We start from the raw sequence: 20,042 nt of genomic DNA, 5'->3' as shown, positions 1-20,042 counted from the left end.
AACTGAAAGCCATTCTCGTAAGTGAAATAACACAAAAACAGAAAGTCAAATACCATAAACTCTCACTTATAAGTGGGACCTAAATAATGTGTACAGGAAGACATAGAGTGTAGAATCATGGGCATTAGAGACTGAGAAGGATGGGGTGGCGAGGGGGAGTGAGGGATGAAAAATTACCTATTAGATGCAGTGTTCACCATTCAAGTGATGGTTACACTAAAAGCCCAGACTTCACAACTATGCAATGTATCTGTGTAACAAAACTGCACTTGTACCTCTTACATGTATACAAATAAAAATATTTTAAAATAAAATAAGGGTTTTGGAGTGTATGCTGACTAATTGTGCATGCATAGGATTCCAGTGGTTCTACTTTAATTAAAGACATGGCTCGGTCTTAAGACAGGTTAAAATTGAAGCTTCCATCTCAACCACATCATAGCTAACAGGCAGTAGACACAAACATTTACATAATTTTGGTAGTGTTCTTAATTCATGCTGCACCCGCTGATATCAAGAAAATCCTTAAGAATAAACTCTTGGGAAAACTAACAGTGGGAGAGACTTGAAAACCAAAGTGATCTCAACTTTAATAAATAACCTGGTCTGCATATGTGATGCTCCTATAATTCCATCAATTGCATCTGCAGGTCCCACTGCCCCTATCTAACAATATAATAAGATTTGCCCTCAGTCGTAATCCATTTGTGCCTGAACTACAGAATAAATCTGATAACTCAATTCATGGAGTGAGAGCAAGGTCACTACTGGTGAAGATTTAAATGATCGTTGCAATATTCTTAATAGAAGATGCCCTATTTAGAAAATAAAACCTATACACTGGCTAGAGAAGATGCATTTGAGGCAAAATAAATACAGCTAGTCTTTTAAGCATGGCAATACATTAATAGATGAATGTCAATGTCTCTGTGATCTGTATTAATTTATTGGTACAATTAAAGTGACAATCTGGCCAGGTGCAGTGGTGCACTCCCGTAATCCCAGCACTTTGGGAAGCCAAGGTAGGTGGATCACTTGAGCTCAGTAGCTGAAGACCAGCCTAGGCAACGTAGCAAAATCCCCTCTCTCCAAAAAAAAAAAAAAAAAAAAAAAAAAAAAAACGCAAAAATTAGCTGGGCATTGTGATGTGTGCCTGTAGTCCCAGCTACTCGGGTGGCTGAGGTGGGAGCATCATGTGAGCTCAGGAGGTTGAGGCTGCAGTAAGCTATGATTGCACCACTGCACTCCAGTCTAGGTAACAGAGTGAGACACTGTCTAAAAATTTTTTTTTTAAAAAGTAACAAACTCACTTTATAATCCCTGCATGTTCTTTATGCAGTACACTAAAAATAGGATTCGTTCATGATGTGTGACACCACATGTAATCACACAAACAATATGCTAACGCATCAGAGATGAGGACGTGAGATTCGATAGTTTACACGAAGAAAGGGACTAGCATTTCATTAACAATGACTACATATTAAAAGCAGCAGAAAAGTGTCACTACTTTAATTTTTTTTAACTGCAATTCACATTTGCTTGAGTGGACTTCTTCCAAGTTTTGTCAGATGTGGGGAATGGAATGTGACCAATTGGTTACCATTTCCTACCAATATGTGGTCTATTCTCCCTCGCTGGGTGATACAGGATCCTTAGCAGAAACTTACATGGAAATTGAGGGCAATAACCCCACTAACAGTCTATGATGTCCTGTGGTTTTGCGTATGTCATATAATTTTGTCCTCTTAACAACCTTTTTGTGGTTAAAAATTGACATTTGACCATGAATCCATTGAGAAAAATAATACATCAGGAGTCTGTGGTGAACACACCAAGATGAACCCCAACGACTTCCACCATTGAATACTCTCCTTTATTTTTTGTGCCAGCAGACCTGTAACTTGCTTCTAACCAAAAGAATATGACACAAGTGATGGTGTATTCATAATTAGATTATGTTCGTCAAAGACTATGTCTTAACAGCCTGTGTGAGAGATTATCCCGATGACCTTGAAGAAGTAAGCTACTATGTTGTAAACTACCTATATTACGGACTCATGTCAACAGAGCGAGAGACTGTACCCACAAAAGATACAAAAATTAACTGGGCATGGTGGCATGTGCCTATAATCCTAGCAACTTGGGAGGCCAAGGTGAGAGGATCGCATAAGCCCAGGAGTTTGAGGCTGCAGTGAGCTATGATCATGCCACTGTACTCCAGCCTGGGCAACATAGCAAGACCCCTGTCTCTACAAAAAATAAAAAAAAATAGCTGGATGCAGTGGCACACACCTGTGGTACCAGCTACTTGGGAGGCTGAGGCGGGGGTGCTCACTCAAGCTCAAGAGGTCAAGGCTGCAGTGAGCCATGATCGCACCACTGCACTCCAGCCTAAGCAATGACACAGTAAGAACCTGTTTCCCCAAAAAAAGGAGATTCATTGAGTGGCAGGAACCTGGAAGACACCCAGTGAATATGGCTTCTAGTTCTGCAACTTCAACTGAATTCAAGCAACAACTGCGTGAGCTTGGAGGAACACCCTGAGTTCCAGAAAACAACACAGTCTGGGTAACTCCTCAACTGTACCATGGGAAGACCTAGAACACAGAACCCAGTAAGCCATGCGAGACATCTCAACCTCATATCATGAGCTAATAAATGCATGCTACTTTAAGTTGCTAAGTTTGTGGTATTTTGTTGCACAGCATAGCTAACTAATGCAGAGACATTAAGAAGGAGGTTATCAAAAGATGACCAAAGAGCCCCAAATGTCTCATCTGGATGAATAGGATCTTGGTGCAAGATCTGGTCTTCAGTCTGAAACCTCAAAAATTAAAACTGAATGTACTGTTCAGCAATGAAACAGCATTAACCAGTGGGATTGCTGTACAACACAAATATGCTTATTTGTGTGTTGCTTCCTTTTTTATTTTGTATTTTTATTTTGAGACAAATTCTCCCTCTGTCATCCAGACTGGAGTGCAGTGGTGTGATCTGGGCTCACTGCAACCTCCGCCTCCCAGTTCAAGTGATTCTTGTGCCTCAGCCTCCCAAGTAGCTGGGACTACAGGTGCATGCCACCACGCCTGGCTAATTTTTGTACTTTTAGTAGAGATGGGGTTTCACCATGTTGGCCAGACTGGTCTCGAACTCCTGACCTCAAGTGATCCATTTGCCTCAGCCTCCCAAAGTGCTGGGATTACAGGCATGAGCCTCTCTCTCTCTCTCTCTCTCTTTTTTTCCCAAGTGGGAAATTTAACAATTAGACCAGAAAATGCATCTAAGCAAATTTATGTGGGAAACCAAAGTATAATTTAAAAGTTGCATTCTGGCCAGGCACGGTGACTCAATGCCTGTAATCCCAGAACTCTGAGAGGCTAAGGTAGGAAGATTGCTTGAGCCTAGGAGTTTGAGACCAGCCTCGGCAACACAGTGAGACCCCCATCTCTACAGAAAAATTAAAAAAAAAAAAAAAAAAACTAAAAATTTAGCCAAATGCAGTGGCACGCACCTATAGCTACTTGGAAGCTGAGACAGGAGGATCACAGGAGCTCAGGAGGTCAAGGCTACAGTGAGCTATGGTTGTGCCACTACACTCCAACCCGGGCAACAGATCAAGACTCTGTCTCTAAAAAGTAACAAAGGTTGCTTTCTGAATATAGAATCAGACCAAGCTATGATCTATGATGTCCATCCCAATTTCTACCAACATCAGGGTATTACCACCTTTTTTTTTTTTTTTTTTTTTTGAGACAGAGTCTTTCTCCGTAGCCCAGGCTTGAGTGCAGTGGTGCGATCTTGGCTCACTGCAACATCCGCCTCCCGGGTTCAAGCAATTCTCCTGCCTCAGCCTCCCAAGTAGCTGGGATTACAGGCATGCGCAACTATGCCCAGCTAATTTTTGTATTTTTAGTAGAGACGGGGTTTCACCATGCTGGTCAGGCTGGTCTCGAACTCCTGACCTCGTGATCCATCCTCCTCGGCCTCCCAAAGTGCTGGGATGACAGATGTGAGCCACCGCGCCCGGCCTGGGTATTAGCATCTTAAAGCTGTGATATTTATGGAATATATTTATCATTATTCTTAGTGTCTAGCACTCTTAGAATGATTTTTCTCTCCTGATAAACATTTTGGATGGATATTTATGAGTTTTGTCCCAAGACTCTCCTGTATCTGTAATTCCATCATTAACGACACTTCGATGGTAGGTCATTTTCCTCTAACTTTAGTGACATAACACAATGTAAGCTAAATTTATATTTTCCTTAAAACAAACCTCTTTTAGGTGAATTTGTACATGGTTGATCTGACCCAATAAGTCTTGTGTTACACTTTATAAGTCAGAAGCAATCTTTCTTCTCTTCTGTCTAAGCTGTTTGAAGAGCACCTTGCAATTTTCACCCATACTTCTTACACAGAATTGGTGTATGAGAAGCCTGGAGCTTCATGAAAGTATACAGCCCACTTAGGACCACAGAGTTAGTGTGCATGAGAGCCTCTATACACACACACGGACACACACCCATATAGACACACACACATACATTGTTGCATTACAAAGCCCCTGGCGTATTGCCTGCACACAGTCCGAAATCCCTTCACAGTCACAAGATTGTGTCTATGCCTATTTAGGAGCTGAACAGCATAGAGATAACCCTATCTTCTACCCCAAGGCCTGTTGAAGTGTCTTTACACACCTAGATTTGCCGCAGGTAGAAGCTTAGTCTACCAGTTGCTCTCTCCTGAGCCCATATCACTCTCAGTCATAGGAGGGGTGATTCAGACACTAGCAATGCCTTAGAAGAAAGCTCTCCACAAACTCCCATTTACCTGGTAAAAATACCCTCCCTTATCTCTCTAGTCAGCAAGAGAAGGGACCGTACAGTTTAACACAAGAGTTGTCAATAATAGACTGACTTTTAAAGACAGTCCTAATCATTAATCTAACCTGCACCACATTACAAGGATATATCCAGTGCATTTCACAAACTATGAATTTTAATTTTCATAACAACACAAAGAAGTAAGTACTACCAGCCTTATGTTATCAATATTATCAATTAAGGCTCAGAGAACAATAAAACTGTAATAACTCCAAAACCAGTCAGTAAGGAAGCATGAAAGCAGAGATTCAATTGCTGGCTTGTGTGATCGAAGCCTGGGTTCTTTTTTAAAAAAGACAATTTCAACTTCTATTTTAGACTCAGAGTGTACATGTGCGGGTTTGTTACCCGGGCAAATTGTGTGATGCTGAGGTTTGGGGTATGAAGGAACCCATCACCCAGGTATTGAGCACAGTACTCAAGAGTTAGTTTTTCAACCCTGGCCCCTCTCCCCACCCTTCTGCCTCTGGTAGTCCCCAGTGTCTATTGTTCCCATCTTTATGTCCATGTGTACTCAGTATTTAACTCCTACTTATAAGTGAGAATATTTGGTATTTGGTTTTCATTTCCTGCATTAATTTTCTTAGAATAATGGCCTTCAGCTCCATCTATGTTGCTGCAAATGACATGATCTTGTTCTTTTTTATAGCTGCCTGCTATTCCATGGTGTATATGTTCCACATTTTCTTTATCCAGTCCACTGTTGGCGGGTACTTAGGTTGATTACATGTCTTTGCTATTGCGCAATGAACATATGAGTGCGTGTGACTTTCTGGTAGAACGATTTGTTTTCTTTTGGGTAGACACCCAGTAATGTGATTGCTAGGTCAAATGGTAGTTCTATTTTAAGTCCTCCGAGAAATCTCCAAACTGTTCTCCACAGTGCAAGGCCTAGAATTATTAATGAATAGCACTGTATAAAAAAGGATAGGCAGGTATGAGAAAAACAACAGAATTTTGAGGCAGTAACTTAATAAAGAAGACATAGGTAGAAATTGACATTTTAAAAATGTAACTGACCATGCAGGGATTTTGAGGTTAACAAAGACCTTGGCATCCTAAAATATCCTCACTCTCTGCCTCCACTGTTTATGAAAACAGATAGTGTTTAGTGTCTTCTTTACAGTATTTAAGGGTTTAAATGTGGAAATATCTTTGCTCTTATATGCTGAATCCCTGGTGTGCTTTTCCCACAGGATTCTTTTTTTTTTTTTTTTTTTGAGACGGAGTCTCGCTCTGTCGCCCAGGCTGGAGTGCAGTAATATCAAGGGGCATCTGCTCAAGCCTTCAAGTCTCAGTGAGCACCTTCTGCCTTCACTTGCAATTTCGCTATCATTGCATCCACCAGGAAGAGCTACCTTCACCAAACCGGCTGGTCATTGCTGCTCTTCCTCTAGTGTCGTGTAGTGCACACCCCTATTTCTCAGCATCTGAGCATCCTCTCCACCACTTTTCCAACCCATGAGAGCCTCTCTGGTGCCAAATGGCACAGATGTCATATCTCTTGGTCCTGGTCACAGCGAATACTTCCCTCTACCTTTTGATATCTGAGAAGCAGGAAGCTTAAAAAGTCGTTTTTTCATGTTCCTTCCTTGGCTTAGTTTCTTAAGGCTGCCATAACAAAGTACCACACACTGGGTGGCTTAAAAGCACAGAAATTTACTGGGACCAGAAATCTGAAACCACAGTGTGGGCAGTTTTGGTTCCTCCTGGAGGCTCTGAGACAGAATCTGTCCCACGCCTCTGCCCCAGTACTAGAGTTTGCCGGTGTTTCTTGACTTATCAATTCGTCACTCTAATCTCTGACTCTGTCATCATGTGGCCTTCTTTTCTGTGTGTCTGTGTCCAAATTTCCGTCTTAAAAAACAAAACAAAACAAAAACCAAAAACAAAATAAAACAAAAAACCACAGGGCCTCTCTGTTACTCAGGCTGGACTGCAGTGGTGCAATCATAGCTCACTGCAGCCTCCAACTCATGGGCTCAAGTGATCCTCCCATCTCAGCCTCCCAAGTAGCTGGGAGTACAGGCGTGCCCACCACACCTGGTTAAGCTCTTCTAATTTTTTGTAGAGATGGGATCTCACTATGTTGCCCAGTACAGTCTCGAATTCCTGACTTCAAATGATCCTCCCATCTTGGCCTTTCAAAGTGCTTGGATTACAGGTGTAAGCCACCATGACTGGCCAGAAATTTCCATCTTCTTATAAGAATACCAGTTGTTGCACTAGAGCTCACTCTAACCCAGAATGACCTATCTCATTGTAACCTGATTACATTTTCAAAAACTCTATTTTCAAATAAGATCACATTCACAGGTGCTGGTGTTAGGATGCAGACATATAATTTTTTGGAGGGAGACACAATTTAATCCACTATACTTGTCGGAGTCTATCCAGAGCCATCTACTGCCTCAACTAAATCACAAAGTTGCTTGTTTTGGCTGGGCACGGTGGCTCACTCTCGTAATCTCAGCACCTTGGGAGCCTGAGGTAGGAGGATTGCTTGAGCTCAGGAGTTTGAGACCAGTCTAGAAAACATAGGGAGACCCTGTCTGAAAAAAGGGAAGGAAGGAAGGAAGGAAGGAAGGAAGGAAGGAAGGAAGGAAGGAAGGAAGGAAGGAAGGAAGGGAGGAAGGGAGGAAGGGAGGAAGGGAGGGAGGGAGGGAGGAAGGAAGGAAGGAAGGAAGGAAGGAAAAAGAAAGAGAAAGAAAGAAAGAAAGAAAGAAAGAAAGAAAGAAAGAAAGAAAGAAAGAAAGAAAGAAAGAAAGAAAGAAAGAAAGAAAAAGAAAGAAAGAAAGAAAGAAAGAAAAAGAAAGAAAGAAAGAAAAGAAAGGAAAAGAAAAGAAAAGAAAAGAAAAGAAAAGAAAAGAAAAGAAAGATGGATGAGTGTGGTGGTGCACAACTGTAGTCCCAGCTACTCGGGAGGTTGAGGTGAGAAGAGTGCTTGAGCCCAGGAGGTCAAGACTATGGTGAGCTTTGATTGCACCACTGCACTCCAGCCTGCACAACAGAGCAAGACCACGTCTCTAAAAAAAAAGAAAAAAAGATTTGCATGTTTTTTCTCTTGCTGAACTCCTCCAGTTCACTCTATAGTATAACTGGAAGTTATTCAAAGGAACAACAAAAGTTTAACTGCAGACCAAACTTGGTAGGGGAGGACACACACAGCAGCTCACAGAGAATAGAAACAGAGTCATTGCCCAGTAATGGTGCCATAGCACAACCTGAGATGTGCATGGAACTCAAAATTCAGGGCAAACAAATCTTTGAATTGGAGCTTGGTGCCCTGACCCTCTGATCCTCACCATATCTTCCCCCCACCCTCCAAAAAACTTTGCTCACCTGTTCCCCCTTTCTCTTCACGCTGGATTAAACGCCACCTCTGCCAGTTCCACTTTAGGTATCGCTAAAATTTTTCCCCCCTTCTCTGACTCTAGATATGAATGGGAAACAGTGTCCAAAATCAATATGGAACTTGCTATCTTGATTCCAAATTCCAAGGAAGGATAATAGCATCCCTTCAGTGTGCTACATACATAAAGCACACTTCTCTTCAGAAGAAGCACATCACAAAAGTGTGTGAACCAATCTGAGATTAAACAGAGTCCCCAGTTTTGTCTCGGAAAAGGCTTTGTTTATATTCCAAACCTCCCTCCCTCACCACCTGCCTCCCCCAAGCCTCAGACTGCATCAGCATTTGGCATGAAGCACCACCAAAAGCACTATCGACTCCAGTCTCCCAAGAAGCATGGAGCATTCAGAAACCCACACTTCAGGTTAATTCTCAGCCATCAGAAGCACAGCCATCTCAGAATAGCAAGTAGTTCCCCGGCGACAACATGGAGTGAGGTGTCAAAAGTTTTGGAATTAAGAACTGAGTGACCTTATTCGAAGTGCAATTTGAGAGAAAATTGCATCTGCGAAATACATAATAGTGCTAAGAAAAAAAAAAGCGCAGGATACTGAAGGTCAGTAGACAAAGACACAGTGGATTCGTGAGTGGCATGATTGCTGTGCAGGGAAGAACAAGCTCAGAGTTACCCTGGGAGTTTCGCTTTCACTGGGATACAGGTCTCAGCCGTGCATGTCTGGATTAGAAGAAAACAAATGCATCCAACCTGAGACGCATGTCCCACTTCACGGAGCATTTTTTAAATTTCTGAAACCATGCAGTGATGTGCTCAGGAGTCCAGGTGCATCGCAGTGATGCTGGGAGGCAGAAATATCTAACCCATCCCGTTTCTTTTACAATTGGAAATTTATTATCTGATGATGATCAATGGAGACTCAGGCAAGCAGATTCAAAAGCAGACTTTCAATGAGTTTTGAAGGAATAGTGACATTCTTCACAATGACACGCAGCTTTGCTTTTAACAGTCAGGGGAGCGGTTTTGTTCATAGGGCAATACTTGATCTATATTCACAGGTCTACACCATATAATTTGAAGTACTACTATTTCAAACCCATGGAAAATTCAAATACGAGATCTCTGATGCCTGTTGCAATTTTTGCAGAATGGTACAGGTCAACTGTCCAAACCAGTGCTTCTGATACTGTTTGCTAATTTACCCTTCCAATAATTTTACTATTATGAGCAATTATGCATATGCGTGAAAGTATATGGGGTGTAACTGAAAAACCAAAAACTTTGGTTTTCATGCAAACATCCCATTAATTCTACGAATATATAAATAGCACAATTTTCTTTGTTACCCAAAGCACTTAGATTTGAAAGAGGATTAACCAATGTCCTGCTAAGGATTGCTCAAGAAATTAAGAGACAACTTTCTACTTGCAAAAGTATTACGCTCTGCTTTTATGAGTTCAGATTTTTCAGAGTCCACACATGAGTGACATCATGTGTTATCTATCTTTCTGTGCCTGGCTTATTTTATGAAGCATAGTGTCCTGCAGGTTCATCCATGTTGTTGTAAATGACAAGGTTTCCTTCTTTTTTAAGGCTGTAGAGTATTGCACTCTGCGTAGGTACTACATTTTATGATTCATTCATTTGCTGATGGACACTTAGGTTGTTTTCATTTCTTGGCTTTTGTGAGTGTACATGGGAATGCAGGTATCTGGACATATTGGTCAAAGGATACAAAAGAAATTATAAGATGGATAAGTTCTGAGGACCTAATGTACAGCATGGGGACAAATGTTTCTTAAATTTTCATAAGCAAGGTGATTTTAAGTGTTCCCAGCATACACAGACATACACACATGCACACACACACACACACACATGCACACAAATGGTAACTATGGGTGGCAATGAGTATGTTCATTAATTTGATTGTGGTGATCATTATAAGATGTGTACATATATTAGACCATTACATGCTTGACCTTGAATACATTTTTGTCAACTAAATATTTAAAAATTTAGGCTGCAGTGGGATGTGATCACACCACTGCACTCCAGCCTAGGCAACAGAGTGAGACCCTGTCTCAAAAAATACATATGTATCTAACATTTTTTTTAAAAAAAGCATTACTGTCATTTAGCTACCATCTGTATTTTGCAAGTTTTAGGTTCCATCATGGTTTTAACTCTTACACTTTTTCTCAAGAGATATTACTCCAACTGTATCTCAAAATGTGCTTCAGAATTCATGTACTTAGCAGAGTATATAATTGCATTTGTAATGAAGCGTTCTTCTTACCTAAGGAGAGAGATCTCACCTTAGCCCTCACATCCTGAAAGGTGATCTCCTGGCCATTGGAATATCCTGTTCAATAGAAGTGTCTTTGCCTATAATCTTTGGCTACCCAACAGTCTAACAAGGTGGTTGAGGCTGGGTCCTTGGGCCATGCCATATCCAGAAGAGCTGAAGACTGGAGATGAGCTCTGCCTCCAGGAGGAGTTTGAGACCAAAGCTCAGCAACGTGTAAGTTTGTGATTGAACTCCATTAAAGACTTTGGACAGAAAAGCTCATGTGAGCTTCTCTGTTTGGCAATACACTGTGCCTAAGGTCATGTGTCATGTCTAGGGGAAGCAACACCATCCATAACTGCAGAATAAAGAGAATACTGGAAGCTCCATATTTAGTCCCCTGCTGTTTCTCTTGGCTAATTTTCATCCGTCCTTTCTCTGTAATAAACGTAATCCTGAGTAGAATAGCTTTCAGGGAGTTCGATGGGTTCTAGCAAATTATCAAAACTGAGAGTGATCTTAAGGACCCCTTGAAGTTGCGATTGGTGTCAGACTTGAGGATGGTTTTTGAGGGACTATGCTATCTCCCTTTCCAATGTTCATAACTCTTTCAAAAAAAACTAGAAGTGAGATGGGATCATGTTGATCTTCAGTGGAGTTATCCATTCCACAAATGTGTGTGTTGACCATTGAATATGATTTACAAAGAACGATTAACAGTCATATAAGCTGTTTTGCTCATATGGCAACACTTGATCTACATCCACATATCTATACTACATAGTTTGAAGAATCACTATATCAAAATCATGGAAGATTCAAATACTAAATCTCTGATGTCTGTTGCAATTTTTGCAGAATGGTACAGGTCAACGGCCCAAACCAGTGCTTCTGATGCCATTCGCTAATTTATCCTTCCAAAAATTTTACTGTTATGAGTAAATATGCATATGCATGTAAGTATATGGGTTGTAACTGGAGTTAGTTCCCTTTCTCCCAAAACAGTTGCCATAAATTTGCAGTTATTCTATGGACTGCCTTTTTGTTGTTGTTATTGTTGTTTTTCATGTGCTTGTTTGTTTCACTCAATAATATAATCTGTAGCTCACTCATACCAATGCCTAGATTTCTACTTTGTCTCTATTACATTTCTTCTGTCTCTATACCATAGTTTGTTGAATCAGTTTTCTATAGAGGGACATTTGGAATGTTTCCAGTCTTTGAGATTACAGATCACACTGGAGTGATGTATTAGTCCATTCTCACACTGCTATAAAGGTACTACCTGAGACTGGGTAGTTTATAAACAAAAGAGGTTTAATTGACTCATAGTTCCCCATGACTGGGGAGGCCTCAGGAAATTTACAATCATGGCGCCAGGTGAAGGGGAAGCAAGGCACATCTTACATGGTGGCAAGGAAGAAAGAGAGTGCAGGGGAAACTGCCACGTTTAAAACCAATGATCTCATGAGAACTCTCTTGCTGTCATAAGAGCAAACTGGGGGAAACCGCCCCCCTGATCCAATCACCCCCACCAGGTCCCTCTCTTGACATGTGGGGATTACAACTAGAGATGAGATTTGGGAGGGGACACAAAGCCAAACCATATCAACTGAGTAACATTGTACAAAAGAGATGCTCTGTTTTGCTCTATTTATCTTTGGCTTTGGTTTCTAGACATAGATCAAAGGGTAACTGGATATGCATTTTGCCAGATTTCCCTCCTATCAGTGTGGTACCATTTTGCATTTCCACCAGAAACACATGGTTCCTATTTTCCCACATCCTGGCCAACAGATTTTGTGACCATTCTAATCTGCTTGTTGAGAAGTGGTGTCTATTTATGATGTCAATTTGCAATTCTGCCATTGACAGTGTATGGCTGAACATATTTTCATATATTAGGTCCTTTTTAATGTCTTCTGTTGAAAGCCATCTGTTCATTTATCTTGCACATTTCTTAAGTAGGTTTTGGTTTGGGGAAGTTTTTTTGTCTTGATTGTGTTAGAGAGAGTCCTTTGTCTGTGATTTACACTGCAAATATCTTTTCCAGCTTGCCATTTTTCTTTAAACTCTGCTTTTGAAAGGTCTTGTGATATGAAAGTTTTATATGCAGTGGATTCATTAAATTTATATGCAGTGAATTTATTGCTTTAAAAATTCAAGCAATGGGAAGTTTCTTTATTTCTGGGACATAACTGGTTGCATATTTTCACATGTTTATCTTTTGAGACTTTTTAGTTATTGTGGTATACATTTGTTATGCATCCTATTTTAACTTTTATTTTAACTTCCAAATGTCTGCCCAGTTGTCCAAATACAATCTACTAAAACATTCACTTGTCCCTGTTGATGTGTAATGCTGCATTTACCAAATATTGTATTGCTATGTAATTCTACATCTGATTTGGGGATTTCTATTGTGTTCTATGGGTCCCTCATGAACCAATGTGGCAATTTTAATTATAGATGTAATACAACGTTTTAATATCTAATGGGTCTGAATTTCCATTGACATTGTTTATATTCTTTTCTTTTTAATTATACTTTAAGTTCTGAGATACATGTGCAGAACGTGCAGGTTTGTTACATAGGTATACATACGCCATGGTGGTTTGCTGCACCCATTAACCCGTCATCTACATTAGGTATTTCTCCTAATGCTCTCCCTCCCCTAGTTCCCCACCCCCAATAGGCCCCAGTGTGTGATGTTCCCCTCCCTATGTCCATGTGTTCTCATTGTTCAACTCCCACTTATAAGTGAGAACATGTGGTGATGGTTTCCAGCTTCATCCATGTCTCTGCAAAGGACATGAACTCATTCATTTCTATGGCTGCATAGTATTCCATGGTGTATATGTGCCACATTTTCTTTATCCATTCTGTCATTGATGGGCATTTGGGTTGGTTCCAAGCCTTTGCTATTGTGAACAGTGCTGGAATAAACACATATGTGCATGTGTCTTTACACTAGAGTGATTTATAATTCTTTGGGTATCTACCCAGTAATGGGATGGTTGCATCAAATGGTATTTCTGGTTCTATATCTTTAAAGAATTGCCACACTGTCTTCCATAATGATTGAACTAATTTACACTACCTCCAACAGTGTAGAAGTGTTCCTATCTCTCCACATCCTCTCCAGCATCTGTTGTTTCCTGACTTTTTAATGATTGCCATTCTAACTGGTGTGAGATGGTATCTCATTGTGGTTTTCATTTGCGTTTCTCTAATGACCAATGACGATGAGCTTTTTTTATATGTTTGTTGGCTGCATAAATGCCTTCTTTTGAGAAGTGTCTGTTCATATGCTTAGCCCACTTTTTGATTGGGTTGTTTGCTTTTTTCTTGTAAATTTGTTTAAGTTCCTTGTAGATTCTGGATATTAGCTCTTTGTCAGATGGATAGATTACAAAAATTTTCTGCCATTCTGTAGGTTGCCTGTTCATGCCGATAATAGTTTCTTTTGCTGTGCAGAAGCTCTTTAGTTTAATTAGATCCCATTTGTCAAGTTTGAATTTTGTTGCCATGGCTTTTGGTGTTTTAGTCATGAAGTCTTTGCCCACACCTATGTCCTGAATGGTATTGCCTAGGTTTTCTTCCAGGGTTTTTATGGTTTTAGGTTTTACGTCTAAGTCTTTAATTCATCTTCAGTTAATTTTTGTATAAGGCATAAGGAAGGGGTCCAGTTTCAGTTTTCTGCCTATAGCTAGCCAGTTTTCCCAACACCATTTATTAGGTAGGGAATCCTATCCCCATTGCTTGTTTTTATCAGGTTTGCCAAAGATCAGATGGTTGCAGATGTGTGGTGTTATTTCTGAGGCCTCCATCATCCTGATGCCAAAACCTGGCAGAGACACAACAAAAGAAGAAAATTTCAGGCCAATATCCCTGATGAACATTGATGCGAAAATTCTCAATAGAACTGGCAAACCAAATCCGGCAGCACGTCAAAAAGCTTATCCACCACGATCAAGTCAGCTTCATCCCTGGGATGCAAAGCTGGTTCAACATATGCAAATCGATAAACATAATCCATCACATAAACAGAACCAATGACAAAAACCACATGATTATCTCAATAGATGCAGAAAAGGCCTTCGATAAAATTCAACACCCCTTCATGCTAAAAAAAAACTCTCAATAAACTAGGTATTGATGGACCGTACCTCAGAATAGTAAGAGCTATTTATGACAAACCCACAGCCAGTATCATACTGAATGCACAAAAGCTGAAAGCATTCCCTTTGAAAACCAGCACAAGACAAGGATGCCCTCTCTCACCACTCCTATTCAACATAGTATTGGAAGTTCTGGCCAGGGCAAACAGGAAAGAGAAAGAGATAAAGGGTATTCACATAGGAAAAGAGGAAGTCAAATTGTCTCTGTTTGTAGATGACATGGTTGTATATTTAGAAAAACCCATCATCTCAGCCCAAAATCTCCTTGAGCTGATAAGCAACTTCAGCAAAGTCTCAGCACACAAAATCAATGTGCAAAAATCACAAACATTCCTATACACCAATAATAGACAAACAGAGAGTCAAATCACGAATGAACCCCCATTCACAATTGCTACAAAGAGGATAAAATACCTAGGAATCCAACTTACAAGGGATGTGAAGGACCTCTTCAAGAGAACTACAAACCACTGCTCAAGGTAATAAGAGAGGACACAAACAAATGGAAAAACATTCCATGCTCATGGATAGGAAGAATCAATATCTTGAAAGTGGCCTCACTGCCCAAAGTAATTTATAGATTCAATGCTATCCCCATCAAGCTACCATTGACTTTCTTCACAGAATTAGAAAAAACTACTTTAAATTTCATATGGAACCAAAAAAGAGCCCATATAGCAAAGAGAATCCTAAGCAAAAAGAACAAATCTGGAGGCATCATGCTACCTGACTTCAAACTACACTAAAATCCTGCAGTAACCAAAACAGCATGGTACTGTTTATTTTCATCCTAGTGTCCTAATCCTTCCTGCATGTATATTTCTTGATGTCACCTTTACAATCATGTTTTCTAAGTGCATAAAATTTTAGGAATAGGGTCCTGCTCTGTCACCCAGACTGGAGCACAGTGGCATGACCACAGGTCACTGCAGCCTCAAACTCATGGGTTCAAGTGATCCTCCTGCCTCAGCCTCCAAAGTATTTGGGACTACAGGTAAAAACCACCATGCTCGGCTCTTGGTTAGTATTTTTATTGAACTGGCATTGAATTCATAAGTAAACTTACACGGAGTTGATGGACTCACATATTTAAGTGGCTTGATTCCCTGTAGCTGCTGTGTACATTTGTAAATTTGGTGATTTAATTTTGGTAATTTTCCGTATACATCTGTAAATTGGTAATTTCACCACAAAGTCAAGAGCCTCTTAAAAACACCTATTTATTATCTCACCACTGGGTGGATCAAAAGTCCTGTGTGCTCACCTTGCCACTGTGCTCTGAGTCTCCGTGAGCTAAAATCAAGGTGTCAGCTGTCCTGAGTTTTTATAAGGAGATTCAGGGATGTCAGTTTCTAAGCCCACTTGAATTGTTGGCAGAATCTTGCTATTGGAGGACTGAAGTCTTCATTTCTTTACTGTCTGCCATGGAGAGAAGAAGGAGCAACCCTCAGTTGTTAGAGTCCTTTTGCTGGTCCTCACAGATATCTCCTCCATCTCAGAACATTGCAGCAATGGTGGGTTAAATTCTTCTCACCCTTGGAGTCTTTCTGCTTTTTCCTTTTGCCTCCCCATCTCTCTTTCTCCAGAAAGAGAAAATTCTCTGCTTTCAAGGGCACCTGTGATTAGGTTGGGCCCGCCTGGTTAAGTAGGATAATTTTTCTCTTGTAAGGTCAATGACATCAATTACACCTGCAAAGTCCCTGTACCATGTAATGAACATAATACAGGTCCTGGAGTTTAGAGTGTGGATGTCTATGTGAGGATATCATTCTGCCTTCTATAATACATCAAGCTTCTTTGTTTCATTAAGACTCCTCTGTGTGACCATTATCAAAAAGTCAAAAATAATAGATGTTCATGTAGATGTGGTGAAAGGGGAACGCTTATGCCCTGCTGGTGGTAGTGTAAATTAGTACAACCTCTATGGAAATAGTTTGGAGACTTCTTAAAGAACTGAAACTAAAAGAACTTAAAGGACTTCTTAAAGAACTAAAAGTAGATCTACCATTCGATCCAGTAATCCCACTACTTGGTATCTACCCAAAGGAAAAAAGTCATTATATCAAAAAGACACCCACAACACATATGTTTGTCACAGCACAATTCACAATTGCAAAGATATGGAACCGACCTAAGTGCCCATGGACCAATGAGTGAATCAATAAGATGCAGGATATATGCACCATGAAATACTACTCAGCAATATATATATAATATATGTAATATATATCTTATAATATTACATATATTATATATTATATATATAAAAGATAATGTCTTTTGCAGCACCTTGGATAGAGCTAGAGGACATTATTCTAAGTGAAATAACTCAGGAATGGAAAATCAAATACCGTATTTCTCACTTATAAGTGGGAGCTATGGGTATGCAAATACATACAGAGTGGTAGAATGGACATTGGAGACTCAGAAGGGGGAGGGTACAGGACAAAGGATAAAAAACTATATATTGCATACAATGCACACTACTTGGGTGACAGGCACACTAAAATCTCAGACTTCACCACCCTATGATTAATCCATGTAACCAAAAATCACTTGTAGCCCAAAATCTATTAAAATAAAAATAATTAACAAATACTTCTCTGAATATATTTTAAAATACATATACATACTGAAATACCTTTCCCTTTTTCAAATCTTTCTGTCAGGTCTAGGTGATGCCTTCAGACCATCAGCTTTGAGCACTAACACAGCAGCATGCCAATATAATGTTTTATGCCAGGAACCGGCTGCAAAAACAAAGAACAAATAATGTGCTAATGATTTACCTCCCATAATTAACCAATAAATGTGTGCTCAGAACGTGGCAAGTAGTTACAAGTTGAGTCAAGAAATGTTCACAATAAGGGTCGAGTGTGATGTTTCACGCCTGTAATCCCAGCATTTTGGAAGGCTGAGGCAGGCAGGTCACTTGAGGTCAGGAGATCAAGACCAGCCTGGCCAATATGGTGAACCCCCATCTTTACTAAAAATACAAAACTTAGCCAGGCTTGGTGGCACGTGCCTATAATCCCAGCCACTTGGCAACCTGAGGCACAAGAATCGCTTGAACCCGAGAGGTGGAAGTTGCAGTGAGCTGAGATCTCATCACTGCACTCCAGCCTGGACGACAGAGTGAGACTCCATCTCAAAAACAAACAAACAAACAAACAAACAAAAAGAAATGTTCACAGTAAGAAATGCACTTAAATTATTTGTGATGCTATGTCTTGAAAATATTTTCTTTTAAAAAGTTACAAATAATATATCCACCACCTCACATACTTATCTTTTTGTGATGAGAATATTTAAAATCTACTCTGTTAGCAATTTTTAAGTTTACTATATGGTATTATTAAATATAGTCACCATGTTGTACAACAGATCTCTTGAACTTATTCGTCCTCTTTATCCTTTGACTAACATCTTCTCATCCACGACCCCTTCCACTCAGCCTCTGGCAACTATCATTCTACTCTCTGTTTTTTTAATTCTGTTTTTTTCAGATTCTACATATAAGTGAGAACGTGCATTATTTGCCTTTCTAAACCTGGTTTGTTTCATTTCATATAATGTTCTCTTGTGTCATCCATGTGGTCACAAATGAAACAAAAATATCCGTCTTTTACAAAAGGTCTTAAACTATGATACATCAGACTTGCACATACAAATTCTAAAATTGATTGAAGCCAGGCATGGTGGCACTTGCTTGTAGTCTCAGCTACTCAGGAGGCTGAGTGGGGAGGATCGCTTGAGCCCAGGAGTTCAATACCAGCCTGGGCAACACAGCAAGACCTTGAGTTTAAAATAAAACAAATACTAAAATCTCACAAATCACCTCTAAAGAACTTACTCATGTAACCGATTACCACCAGTTCCACAAAAACCTACGGAAATAAAAAATTAAAATAAAATAAAATAAAACAAATGTACAACAGATGTGGCTTATTGGAATCTCTCATTTCCAGTTTTGATCATGAACTTTAAGAGATTCAGAGGAAGTATTGAAAGACCTCTGCTGTAAAATGCACAAAAGCTCATCGCGTGCACACAATTTCTCTTCTAATTTCAGAGTCATTGGAGCCCCTGAATTTTCTCCCTTGTTCCTGCGTTGGACTCCAGCAGGACACCCAGGGCACAAGAGATTCACATAAAATGGGAGAATCTCTAGAAGAGAAAGGGTTCAGTGGAGATATAGCCAACCACTCTTTCCTTAATGTTTGCAGAGCCTTGGAGCCCCTTGCCCAGAGACTGTGGCCTTCTGGGCTTGGGCCTGTCCACAGCCAAGAAAGGGCAGAGAAACCCCATCTGGCCCTAATGCCGGAGAGATATTGTTTACCTGACAATTGATCTCACTCTGGACAGGACACAGTTTCCACGAGAAACTTCCAGTCAACCCATGGGGACAATGTCTGCAGAGCTATCTATTGCTGTTCTGAAATGAAACTGTTAATAAAACCCTAATTATCCAGACAAAATGGGCTCTCTGTGGCTGAGAGTGACCCTCAAATTAAGACAAAAGGAATCCAGTGGCCGGGGGAGTGAGAGAAGGGAGTCGCAAAGCCCTCTGTTCCTGGACACGGCAGTTCTGAATATCCTGCTCGTGCTGAGCTGAGATGGTTCTTAACTCACTGAAGCTGAGAACCCCTGGCTGGAAAATTCCTCCCAACAGCGACCTCTGGGTTTGAGCTTAGAAACTACCCAATCAGTACTCATTATTTTCAACCTCAAAGACCAAACAAATTTAAATACATCATTTAAACACACAGATTTGTACCATATTTTCTTTATCTAGTCTATTGTTAATGGGCATTTAGGTTGATTCCATGTCTTTGCTATTGTGAATAGTGCTGCAATGAACATACACGTGCATGTATCTTTATAATAGAATGATTTATATTCCTTTGGATATATATCCAGTAATAGGATTGCTGGGTCAAAAGGAATTTCTGTCTCTAGGTCTTTGAGGAATTGCCACACAATCTTCCACAATGGTTGAACTAATTTGCACTCCCATCAACAGTGTAAAATGTTCCTTTTTCTCCACCACCTCACCAGCATCTGTTGTTTTTTGACTTTTTAATAAGAACCATTCTCACTAGAGTGAGATGGTATCTCACTGTGGTTTTGATTTGCACTTCTGTAATGATCAGTGATGTTGAGCTTTTGTTCATATGATTGTTGGCACATATAAACCATGGAATACTATGCAGCCATAAAAAAAGAATGAGATCATGTCCTTTGCAGGAACATGGATGGAGCTGGAGGCCATTATCCTTAGCCAACTAGCGCAGGAAGAGAAAACCAAATACTGCGT

Source organism: Theropithecus gelada, chromosome X (assembly GCF_003255815.1).
Source record: "Theropithecus gelada isolate Dixy chromosome X, Tgel_1.0, whole genome shotgun sequence".
In the NCBI taxonomy this organism is placed as follows: Eukaryota; Metazoa; Chordata; class Mammalia; order Primates; family Cercopithecidae; genus Theropithecus; species Theropithecus gelada.
The sequence above is the reverse complement of the archived record's forward strand: the minus strand, read 5'-3'. Positions refer to the sequence as shown.